At 49.4% G+C, this 12,538-nt stretch overlaps 1 protein-coding gene across 6 annotated transcripts in view; it reads left to right on the top strand.

The window, feature by feature from the left end:
- TIAM1 (TIAM Rac1 associated GEF 1) overlaps positions 1-12,538 on the top strand; it is a 158,398-nt gene that overhangs the window by 3,523 nt on the left and 142,337 nt on the right. The window contains exon 1 of one of the 6 annotated variants that reach the window (XM_050333449.1): positions 5,274-5,291. The exons of 4 other annotated variants lie outside the window; for them this stretch is intronic. The gene's annotated coding sequence lies outside the window, so the exon portion shown is untranslated. Of the gene's footprint in view, positions 1-5,273; positions 5,292-12,538 lie in introns of those variants that run through there. One more of the 6 variants, XM_050333453.1, reaches the window with a different exon arrangement.

Below are 12,538 nucleotides of genomic sequence, written 5' to 3' on the forward strand. Positions count from 1 at the left end.
CACTGACCAGGCTCCCCAGGGCAGTGGGCACGGCCCCAAAGTGCCAGAGCTCCAGGAGGGTTTGGACAATGCTCTCAGGGACAGGGTGGGATTGTTGGGGTGTCCTGGGCAGGGTGAGGAGTTGGACTGGATGATCCTTGTGGGTCTCTTCCAGCTCAGGATGTTCTGTGGCTCTGTGATCTCGTCTGTCTCTGACCAGAACTAATGACAGGAGTACAGTCTGGGCAGAGCGGTGTAGAAGGGCTGATGTCAGCTGAAAGCAAACATCAGAGTGCAGGATTCCCACTGCTGGAATATCGATCCAAAGAAGGAAGGAGACTCGGGATCCCCTGTACCTGGGAGCAGCTGGGCAGGCTGGGGTGCCAATTATTTCTTTTAATTTCCTTCTCTTTCCCCTCTCCTTGTGAAACCAGGTTCCCTCTTGCAGCGTCTCACTGAGCAGTGACAAGAAGGACCTCGGGAATCACCACAGGTCGTTTTCCCATTGTAACTCAATTTGAGCCAGTGTTGATTTCCAAACAGTGGATATATATCTGCCTTGCTGGTGTCTCCTTGCTCTGTGAAGGGTTTTGTCAATAACAGGCGTGTCACTCCCTTAGAAATGGCCCTGCTGGGTCCTCGCACCGCTTGGAGGGACGATGCTGTGAAACACTTGGTGGGTTACTCGGGGAATCTCAGCCAGGAGACTTTTAAGTGTTGGCTTGTGTAAAAAGGAATTGCAAAGAGAATGTTCTCAGGGGTTTCTCTCTCTCTCTCTCTTTTTGTTAGTAACCTTCCAGCTCAATGTTTTCCTTTTTATATCTTTAATATGTATATAATGTTCCATTGATGCTGCCGCCTCTAACAGCGCTGTCAGCAGCCCGTGGCTTTTGCTTAATAAAATGGAGGAATGATTCTTCTCCTGCGAGATGTTTTTTTGAAATGAAACTTAAACCCCAAACCTTGTGATCTTTGGTGTGCTGCCCAGATTATAGAAACAAAACGATTGAAACAGCAGCTGGCGGGGGCTTGAAGTGAGCTGGAATACCTTGAACTTCTCCCCGGCTCTCTTTAGAAGCCAAGGTGGGGGATTTTGTTTTCTCTGTGCTCAGCCCCAACCTTTGTGATTTCAGTGTGGAGGGAGTTCAGCTTGTTCCCATGGGAGCAAGGCTGCAGTGTCTTCCAGCCTGGAGGTCTCCCATCCAGCTTGGGCAGACCCTTGGCTTTGACAGGTGAGGTAGAGGAGAAGGCTCAGACCAAGGAAGAAAGGCAGAAGGTTGTTTTCCATGTGTAAGTGATGAGGAGGGATGGTCTGGTCCAGAGCACTGGGTGTCCCTTCTCAAATACTCTGTTTTCCCCTGGACACCGGTTTTGGGTTTGGGGAAAAAAAAAATAAATTAAAACTTCTGCTCTTTCAAACTAGGGAAAGTACCAACTTTTGACGAGGGCTTTGTGCTCGTTGAAAACAATAATGTTTGGGGAAACACTCCTCCTGGTAGCAGCAACCCTCTGTATTTTGAGTTTTGCTCAGCCCAGGCTGCAAAAACAAATACTTAGAACACCCGTGGTCACAAGTTACCTCGTGTGTGAGAGGATTCTCTGCTGCATCACGTCATTCAGTGTGTCTTTATGTCTGCTTTCCCCCTCCATACGTTCCGTTCCTAAGATTAGTACAGTTTTCCTGCTCGCAGATAAATAATTTAAACACCTGGACTGATTAAATGCGCGCACAGGAGCTCAGAGCAGCCGTGGCTTTCCTTTTCTTTTGATTCCAAGGCTGACTTTTCCGAGGAGGATTCAAAGGCGACTGAAAATAGCTTCATCACAGAGACATCAAGCGCCAGCTTGAGCGTTGTCACCGCGGATTCGGGCGGGGAGCGTTTGCCTTCCCATTAGCGACGTCTCATTGAACACTCAAGGGCTTATTGACAACTCGTTTGCTTTGCCTAATTGTGTGCCCTGCTGGAGGGCAGGACCGGCCCTTCCCTCGGCAGGGCTGGTGTGTGAGGGAGGTTTGGGAGCCAGGCTGGGCTCCTGTGAGCCCCGAGTTCTGCTCGAGGGGGGCAGGAGGGGGTGGAGGAGCTGCAGCGGTGCTTCCCTATCTGAAAACAAACAAACAAACAACTCCTTCCTGCTGATTTTCTTTTCAAAACGCCGTTTCCAAGAGGAACAGCTCTCCTTCTTTCCACCAAGAGAACTGCAGCCCAAACCAACCACCTGAGGAAAGAAAGAAGTGTTTTTCCTCTCTTGTCCTGCATCAGTCAGTGCTCAGACTGGCTGACAAAACGCTCTCAGATGACTGGAGTTTCCTCTGCCTTTGTTGCTAAAAAAAAAAAAGAAAAGAAAAAAAAAGCTCTTAGGAACTACCTTTACAGAGCAGCTGCATGTCTCTAGGTTGGAGTTAAACCACAGCTGGAAAACATCTCTCATCTCTCGCTCAAAACATCTTATATCTAGAGATTTAAAACCTCGTGCCAGAAAGCTGTGGCGGAATTCTTTGCCCGTGATTTTTCCTGCTGCACCAGCACTGCCCCACAAGGACACGGATACCTCGATTGCCCGTGTCTTGTCTGTCTTATTTGCAGAGGGAAATGTGCAGAAAACTGGTGGTGGGAGGAAAGTTTTACTTGGCATTTGGATTTTTTGATTATCCCCCCTCTCCCTTTTTTCTTGAGATTTTGTTTTTTATATTTTACGGTAACCTGGAAGATCTGTCATGGCTTCACTCCTCTCTCTCTCTGGCTTTCCATCCTCCCTCAGGAGCAATGTTGAGCCAGGCACCAGGCTTTCTGCAAGCCATGGCAATTCCTGCTTGGATCCAGGTCCTGCTTTTGTCAGTCAGACCCATCCATTACTGTAGCAGCAGCTGGGTTTTGTTGTTTCAGATGATCCCTTGCCCTAAACCCCTCACACTTTGCTTCTCCCAAGGCCAGTCCTATGCCTGCTTTTCCCCCTTGGCGTGGTTTGGGGACGATTGACCTCTCCAGCTCCTCCACGAGGTCCCTTCTCTCCTCCCTGCCATCGCTTTTCCCTATAACTTGCCTCGGGCAAAAGGCATCTCCCTCCGTGTCCCCGTGCTCCAGCACGGCTCAGTTTGGTTGCATCAGCTCCTCAGCTCGGTTGGCTGATGGAAAGCATGTCTTTAAACCTTCAGAGTGCTGCTTCCTGACCACCCAGAGAGCTCCCGCGGAGTTTCGGTGCTGTCTGGAGCTTGGATGAAAGCCTCGATTCATGCCCTGCCTGCGTTTCTGCATTCCTACCTGCAGGACTTGCAGGAGGCCTCCATCTGCAGCTTGTGCCTTCATCCTGGGCCCTTGCTGGGAGTTTGGGCAGGTGCCTGTGCAACACAGGTTTAAGTGTGTTCTCCCCTGACCGTGTGAAGGGTTATCTGAAGCTTCCATTTAGGTTTGGGATGATGGGACAATACATTTTTTTTAGAGTGTTTTCGCACCAGGACCTGCTGGAGCGAGTCCAGAGGAGGCACCAAGGTGATCAGAGGGATGGAACAGCTCTGCTGGGAGGAAAGGCTGGGAGAGTTGGGATTGTTCAGCCTGGAGAAAGAAAGAGAAGCTTTGGGGTGACCTGATTGTGGCCTTCCAGGACCTGAAGGGAGCTACAGGAAAGATGGAGAGATACTATTTCCAAGGGCCTGGAGTGACAGGACAAGGGGGAATGGCTTCCCACTGCCAGAGGGCAGGGATAGGTGGGATATTGGGAAGGAATTCTTGGCTGTGAGGGCAGGCAGGCCCTGGCACAGGCTGCCCAGAGAAGCTGTGGCTGCCCCTGGATCCCTGGAAGTGTCCAAGGCCAGGCTGAAGCAACCTGATCTAGTGGAAGGTGTCCCTGTCCATGTCAGGAGGTGGGACTGGATGGGTTTTTTTAAGGTCCCTTCCCACCCAAACCCTTCTGTGATTTTATGAACATAAATCTTGCTGCCTCCACTCGTTGGTAATGAAATAGATTTCCTGGCTTGGTCTTCAGTGCCTCCTGGGAGAGTCACACCAGCTGATGAAGCCAGTGGGTTTGGGATATTGCCCCATGACTGGGAAAACTTTGTTTGTTCTGTTTCTGTGGGTTTTGACAGTGGGATTGCTCCGTGCTGTCCCTTCGCCGCGGGGGAGTCGTGAGGAAGGAAATTGGAGCTGACAGAATCACCTGCCAGCGTAATTAAATGCATAGCTAAATGGATATAAAAAGACCAGACAAGTAAATTGCTTTCTGTACAAATGGCCCTTTGTCTTGTGTTTCTTTATTGAGGCTTGCCAAAGTGCGAAGATCCCTCTGTGAAAATAAGGTGAGCAATTAGTATTAATTGATTTGGGTTTTAATCCGGGTTGGGCTGAGCTTGCTGGGGCTCGGTGTGGCAATGTATGAAACTGCAGGAGAAATTGATTGCATTTTGTCTCTTCCATGTGCAGCTTTCCCTTAAACTGCTAATGAAATTCCATCACTAATGAACAGCGTGTTCCATTAAATGTGAGTTCAGCCTGGAATTGTTAACAAGTGTCTTTTGGGGATCCTTTTTCCTTGCTAGCCCCCTCCTTTGCTGGGTGTACAGACTTGGATTTCACCCTCGGTTTCTTAAAGATGTGCATGGAGATAGCTACACTTCTTGTGTCCATTCCTGTATTCCTCTTTGGAGAGGATTTTTCATGGAATGGCTGTTTTCTATTTTTTTTGTTTGTTTGTTTTTGTTTTTTGTTTTGCCTTTGGTAGCAATTACTGCTGGTTGCATTTGTGGCTTCCAGTCCAGAACAAAGCTGGTTTGTGTGTCTGGCCAGTGGTAATTGTTGACAGTTGATAATGTTGGAGACCTCTCATTGTGGCTGGGACCTGAATTGTACCAACTGCTGCTGAACCCAAATTACAGAGGTTTAATTTTAGCTTCAGGGCTCCCATGCTAGAATATTTTCTTTCCCCTGGTAATAAACCAAAGAAGAAGTCGGTGTTTAAGGTCTTTCCTAAACATGCCAAGTGGGACACAGAAGCAAGTGTCTCAAAAGCTGCCTAAATTTCTATTCTGACCCTTGTCTGCTCTCAGGCTTTGCTGGTGACACCGGTGGCAATTCACGTTTTCATCCTTGTTCCTCAAGTGAAAACTGCTGAGCTTTCAATTTTGAATTGGTCTGAAACGTTTATTTTTCTTCTGCACGTGGAGGTTGTTGGTAACACCTGATTTCAGGGTGTTCTGTCTTGCATCACAGGAAGGCCTCAGAAGGCTGTGAGGTTGGCAAACCCCACTTTTCCTTTGGCCATCTGTGCGTGTTTGGAGGTGCCTGCTGGGGCATGAGGTGAAGGTGAGCTCAACCTGGGTGAGTAACACAGTTCTTTGTGCAGCCTCCTCTTCCCCTGGCTTGTGAACACATTCTCACATCATATTTGATTTCTTCCTGCTGTGAAATACATCTGTGGAAGGCAACTAGTGAGTGCCAAGACCCTTCTGTCCTAGGGATGGGTGTAAGACCAGGGCAGGTGCTACTGACACTTCTCCAAAATGCTCTCCCAGCAATGTGCATTGGGGGGATTTTGCAGCCTGTTTATATTTAGCAGCTCTTATTTTTTTTTTTTTTCCGAGTAAGCCTCTCTCACTTGATTTCTGACAGCCTGCACCGGTTTTTGTGATGACTGCGTGCATTTCTCTCTGGGTGATATGAACTTGAAAATCGGCGGCGTCATCATCGTTTGTATCGTCTATGGGGTGTGAGGCTTGTGATGGGTCAAGAAAAGGCTTGGATGGTGCTGACCAGCAGTCACCAGTTTAGCTGATGGCCAAATCCACGCTGTGGGTGGTTTGTTTTGTGTGGTTTTGTTTGTTTGGTTTTGGTTGGTTTTTTTTGCTGTTGTTGTGTGTTTGTTTTGGTTTTTTGCTTGTGTTTTTTTTTTTTTTGGTTGTTTTGTTTTTTCGGCTGCGTTTTTTTTTTTTTTCTCGTGCCTCAGGTGAAGGATGAATTAATTGCCAGTGTTAAAAGCTCTGGCATGGCTGCAGTGGGGCATTCACAGCTCTGTGAAGACACTCACTGGAGCATGTGACCCTGGAGGTGCTTAGTGGTTCACTAATTGCATTACTCACTGCAGCTCGCCTGGGCCATCTGGGGGGAACACAGAGCCCCAGGCTCTGGAGTGCAGGTTAAGGTCTGAGGGCTGCAGACAGCTTTTCACCTGGTTCATAGGATCCCAGAATGGTTTGGCTGGGAAGGACCTTAAAGATCATCCATTTCCACCCCTTGGCATGGGCAGGGACTCCTTCCACTAGCCCAGGTTGCTCCAACCTGGCCTGGGACACTTCCAGGGATCCAGGGGCAGCCACAGCTTCTCTGGGCAACCTGTGCCAGGGCTTCCCCACCCTCCCAGCCAAGAATTCCTTCCCAATATCCCATCTAACCTTGTGCTTTGTCCATGTGAATCCATTCCCCCTTGTCCTGTCCCTCCATCCCTTGTCCCCAGTCCCTCTCCAGCTCTCCTGGAGCCCCTTTAGGCCCTGCAAGGGGCTCTCAGGTCTCCCTGGATCCTTCTCTTCTCCAGGTGAACCCCCCCAGCTCTCCCAGCCTGGCTCCAGAGCAGAGGGCTGCAGCCCTAGGAGCAGCTCCAGGGCTTTCTCTGGACTCTCTCCAGCAGCCTTCTCCCCGTTGAGGGTGGAATCTGCACTGATGTCCTTCCACCTCTGGCATTGTCAGGGGATAAAAGAGGCCAGGTGACAGCAAGGAGGCACCTGGAGGGGGGCAGTGGAAGAAGTGCTTGTAGGTTTGGCCGACAGAAAGTAGGTCTCCTCTGTATTTCTTAACCAACAGTGCCTAAAGACACTCCCCCCTCCCTTCCCTTCCTGGAAAAGGAGGAAAAACATCCCCCAGAAGGGACCCCCCGGGGTCTGATAGATAAGCTGTCTGCATTTTTGTGGCAGGGAGTCATCCCTTCCCCCTTAGCCCCTGCCCCAGGTAGGCTTTATCTGTTCCCCATCTGGCCCCCAGGGCTCTCTGGTTTTACTGACCTTTGGAGAACTAAATTGTTGGTCAAGCCCCAGGAGCCTCCTGGGGCTGATGGATGTGACTGTGACTGTGGCTGCTGCTGCTGCTGGGGGGCTTCTTCTATTCCCCCTGGCAACAGGGACTCTCTGGTTGCCCAGGATTGTTCCATCCCCCTGGAGCCAGTAACAAGTTTAGAGCCTTTTTATTTTTTCCGTGGGTACTTTGCCTTTTGCCTCCTTCTACCCTGCAGTGGGAGCAGGAGAGGCAGCAGAAAGGGGGCTGAACATTGTGCTTAAAATCAAACTGCCAGCTTGGTGTGGCTATGGAAGCAAAGCCTTAATTTTTCTGCAGAAAACCCAAGTTTTCTTGAAGTGTGGGAGGAGAGGAGGAGAAATGAGGTTTCAGGTTGTGCTGGGAGTGCGGAAGGACATCCTTTGGCCTGGGGACGAAAAGAAAAGGGATATAGATGGAGCTCTGCACCAGAAAGAGGGAAGAACATTCTTCCAGAAGGATTGGAGCTCTGGCATGCTGGAAGGCTTGGCAGCAGCAGTGGAGGCACAGAGGATCCAGGCCAGCTGAAATCCTGCAGAGGAGGCAGGGGCACCCTAATGGGAATCGTCCTGTGGCGAGTTGGGAATGGCAGGACATGAAATGCCTCGGGAGATCTGCCTGCTGCAGATGCTCAGGGTCTCTGGAATCAGTGAACGACCCAGTCTCAGTCCACAGGACGGTGATTTGTCCCCTGTTTTGACGGACAGGAGAGGGAAGAGCTGGTGTGTGGTGGGAGCGAGGAGGGAGCCTGTTACCCTGCTGGGTTTCAGTGGCTCTCTTGGACAGGGAATGTTCATTTGAAGAGCTTTGTCAGCACCCAAACCTGGGTCACTGCTGGGTGGGGGTCTTGGGAACACAGATCATCTGTGTTCTGTGACCCTGTTTGTGCACAGCCTGCAAGGATCCCACCTGCTGAGGGCACACCCGTGTTGGAAAACAATGGCAAGGATGAGGAGTCAGCATCATGTCTGTGATGGACAGCAGTCTCTCCTCAGGCAGTCCTGAAAAGGAGGTATCCCTTCTCTCAAGCAGAAGCTGGAAATTGCTTTATGTTTTTTATACTTTTGAAAGTTTTCCGAGGTTGCAGTAAAAGTTGTTTGAGAGTAACCTGAGAGTGTTGCCCTAAACAGACTTGTTCTGGTTCTAGGCCTGCATCAGTCTTTGTGGAGAGGAAGAATTTAATCCCCATCACCTCCGTGTTGGCTCCAAGCGTGTTGTGAGTCAGGTTTTCAGGTGTTCAGACAACCTTGGTTTGGTGAGCCCTGCCCTGGGCTGTCACTCCTGCCTGCTGCTCAGTCACCTCTTTGACAAATGTGGGCATGTGGAGGTGTCTGTACCATCAAAGTGCCTGATGCAAATGCACAGTCTTCTCCCAGCACATCCTTCCTTCCTTCCCTCAGTGCTGGAGGTGGTGGGAGGAACTGGATGTGAAATGCTCTCTATCTCCATAAGAGAAGGTGTCTGAACCTGTTTGCACTTCAGGGGCAGGTGCTACACCTCCTTCTTTTATCCCTGTGAAAGACCAGCTTTTCTTCTTTTGTTTGCGGGGTGCTTTGGGCTTTCCTTTCGCTCCCTGGCTCCTCAAGCCACACGGAGTAGGAAGATGCCAGAAATATGGGAAAGGAGAGGCAGCTGTGTGTGGGGTGTTGTTTTCTGCTTCCCTGCAGTTGACTGTGGCCAGTAAATGAACCTCTGATCCGTGGCAGTTCCTGGCCACTAAACACCTGCCTGGTGAATTTTAACCAGCAGGAAGTTTGCAGAAAACACGTTGGGAATTGTCACTGGCACAGGCTGGCACTGTGATAGGAAAGCAGCGACACACAGGGCAGGTTTTGTTCACAGGGGGTGTTTTTGCTGTATTTCACCAAGCCATTCCCAATCTTGTCTTCTCTGGAGTCACTCTCTTCCCTCCTGAGTGGCTAATTGCTCTCCTTCCAGGGATTCTTGGTGCATGTGCCTTTCCCTCCCAGTCTTTACACACCTGTTGAAGAGAATTGGTAACCTTTCTCTTCTTTCTCACAAAATACAGAGAGCCAGATGCTGCTGGAACAGCCTCTCTTTTTTTTTTTTTTTTTTTTTAAACCATTGAAGGTGTGACTGTTTCTGAAGGAATTGAGAAGTGCTGGGATCTATGGGAGCATGTTTTTTTGTGTGTGCCATTGCATGTTTCAAGGCTGGGATGGTAATTGCTGCAGGTTTGACTCGGTGGCATGTTGGGATGGAAGGTCTGGAGGAGTCCACAGATTTCAGTGCCTCAGTGGGAGAAGCTGTTCCTTGCTAATACAAGCTCAGAACTGGGGTCACTTTGTGTGGTGCCATCAAACACGTCCTGGCTTTGCCTAAGTGGGTAGGACAGTTGATATCAATGGAGTTCCTCTGGCTTGCCAACAAAACTTAATCTAGCCTTAAATCTTGTCTTTCCAGTTAGGTGTGGCAGTGTCACTCCTCATGGGTGCTTTCCTTTAAAATTGCCTCCCTTGTGCTGGGTGGAAGAAGATCATTTCTACCCTTCTGAGGTTTTGAAAGAGGTTGAACCAATCTGTCTTTTGCTAATCTGTGCCAGTGTCTTCTCTGTTTGAAACGCTGTTTCTCGTAGCTGAGATTAAAATGTGGGATTGCCCGTCCTCATTCGACTTAAAAGCCTTCTGAAATTCAGGGGCTGAAAGTGTGCCAAGGTAGAGTTGTTTTGTGTCACTTCTTTCTACAGAATAAGATGTAACTTGTTAGGAATCCTCAGGAGAATTTAAACACTGATGGATATCTGCTCACCTGTGTAGCTAAATCTGCAGTGATGTCAGGGATTGTCAGAGCCTGGGTTTCTGCTTTCAGATTCATCCAAGGGCTCGTTCTGGTGTTTGGGTCTATTTTAATCTCCCTGTCTGGTGATCAGAGTCCTGCTGCCACTTAACTCTGCCCTCTCTGTACTTGGGTTGCAATGCCTGCTCCCACTCCAGAGGCCTAAAGTAAACACGCTGCTCCTTTGGTTCAAGTGGTGCTTTGAGGTGGTTCTAACCCAGCACAGCCCTCCGTGTTTATTTGTGTTAAGGTGGTGTCCGGCTGCCGACCCGAAGGCTCGGTGTGCTTAAGCGTTTCATGCACAATAGTGTCTGTCTCACAAAGAAAACACTAATAAAGAAAATAAATCCGGGTCTTCACAGGGTGCTCTGCCCTGTGGCCCAGTTGCAGTGACCCTGCCAGGGGCTGCAAGCTCTCTGTGTAGCCAGAATGAGGAGTCACCTGCTTAGGGTTGGTTGTGCTTGTGTTATCTGCCACGCTGAGTGAAACCTCTCCTCCTGGCCTCTGGAATGTGGCTGCTGCTCCAGGTGTGGCAGCCAGTCCCAGCCAGGGCACGGGGGCCTCGCCTGCAGCTGATGTGGGTTTGCACAGCTCCAGGGCTGCAGATGAGAGTCCATGTCCGTGGTGTCCATGGGAGCTCTGCTACAGAAGGAAATGGGTTTGGGATTTTTTTTTTTTTTCCCTGTGCTGTCTGTTGGAATTGCAGCTGGTGCAATACCTTTCAGTTCTGGAAAGCTGGTCCTAGAAAGAGACTACTGAGCTTTCTTAAAGTAGCTAATTAATTATGCATTTAAGCTTGTCTGGGTGAGACACTGGCCAGCAGGGCTGTAATAGGATTGTTCCGGCTCGTTTTAATTGGGCTGATCTGACTCGAGTGGAGGCTTCAATATGGGGACAGTGTTTGGGAGCAGACTGCTCTTGGAAACATGCTGCCAAACCAACCCCTTCCCAGAGTCACAGAACACCAGGATGGGTCAGGCTGGAAGGGGCCACAGTGGGGCATCTTGTCCCAGCTCCAGCAGGGCCATCCCAGAGCACGTGGCACAGGGTTGTGTCCAGAGGTTTCTGGAATATCTCCAGTCAGGGAGACTCCACACCCTCTCTGGGCAACCTGTTCCAGTGCTCAGCAAAGAAGTTCCTCCTCATGTCCAGCTGGAACTTTCTGGGCATCAGTTCCTGCCTGTTCCCTGAGCAGAGCCTGGTCCATCCTCTGCCCCCTCCCTGCAGACCCCACAGACGTGGGGGAGGTCCCCTCTCAGTGCCTCCCCTGGAGGTTGAACAGCCCCAGCTCCCTCAGTGTCTCCTGCTCCCAGAGATGCTCCATCCCTTGGGCATCTGTGCTGGAACCGCTCCAGGAGCTCCTTCTTGTCCTTCTTCAATTTGATTTATTTATTTGAGCCAGTGTTAAGAGCAGAGGAGTTGAACACTCGGAAGGGCAGGGGGAAGCCCTGCCTCCAGACTGCTTGTGTGCATTCAGCACAGAGCTCCTGAGTCACTGGTGTGCAATTGTGGCAGGAGTTTATTTGGATTTCTTCCTAGGGCTTTCGCTCAGGATGTTTCCTTTTAACAAAGAATTAGTAGGGTTTTGGTTTTTTTAAACATCCCTTGTGTAACCTCCAAAGTGTATTTTAAGCAGCAGTTTGCTTATTTTGCCTCTTTTTTTTTTTTTAACAAAAGTAGTCTGTGCAGAGATAGCAGGACCTGTCTTTGGGTGGTTGTTGCTCTGTTTTGCACCTCTTGTGGCTTTATGGAATTTCTGTTGCTCTCCCTTCCTTGGCTGTGGGAATTCCCTTTGGAAACGATTTCGATGCTGGGGGAATTTGGGCTGTGTTTTGTTGGGCCTGAGAGAAGGTTGTCCTTCTCCATCTATTAAATTTCTTCTCCATAGGCAAGGAGATCAGGACTAACCCCTCATTAAAGCAAGGAGAGTTGGTGTGAGCATCTCGCTGACAGGACTAGCTCTCAGCTTCTTCCCTGGGAAAGCAGCTTGGCTCTGTGGCTGCTGCCTGGGGGAGGGTCCAAAAATCTCCTCCTGCTGCTTAAACAGTATATAAAAATACAGTAAACTGGCATTTTTCCCCTTTGGGGTTTAGATCAAGCTTTAGATACAATGGCGACACAAACTGGGGAGGATAAAATCATGAATAAATAAATATGTAAAAGCTCCAAAAAAAGCTGCCTCGCAGAAGTATTTGACTTTACTGGCTTTTTTCAAGCCTTGGCTTCTGAGCACCTTCCAAATCAGATGTATTGCCGAAACCAGTTTGCAGTAATTGTGGTGTTGCTACCAAATTTGCTGTGTGAGAAGGAATCCCTTCTCTCCCCCCTGCAAATGGATTGCTATCAGGTCAGTTCTCCTTTTTAACAGAAGAAGGTTTGCTTCAAAAAAAATTAAAAGTATGAATTCTCTATCTGATATTTGTCTCGAATGGGTAGCACTGCTAAAAAATTAATGGAGTGGAATAGCCTGGGTGATGATGATTTCTCCTCTGATGTGAAGAAATCTGATGTTCTTCTTTCCTTTTTAATTGCCTGGCGTGCTTTCTTCCGAACTATCCGTGTATGTTTCTCGTTTTTTTTTTTCTTTCTTTTTTTCCTGTGCTGTCCAATAATTCCCTGGGATCCCAGTGCTGGCTGGCAGGTTGGCAATTTACTCTGGCACCGCTCGTGGAGCTGCGACTGGGGCAGCTGCTGACGCGCCTGATGCGGCTCCGCACCTTTGATGTTTATGCTGATAACCCCGGGCGGCT

Source organism: Myiozetetes cayanensis, unplaced genomic scaffold (assembly GCF_022539395.1).
Source record: "Myiozetetes cayanensis isolate MyiCay16 unplaced genomic scaffold, myiCay2020 scf5-8, whole genome shotgun sequence".
Classification (NCBI taxonomy): Eukaryota; Metazoa; Chordata; class Aves; order Passeriformes; family Tyrannidae; genus Myiozetetes; species Myiozetetes cayanensis.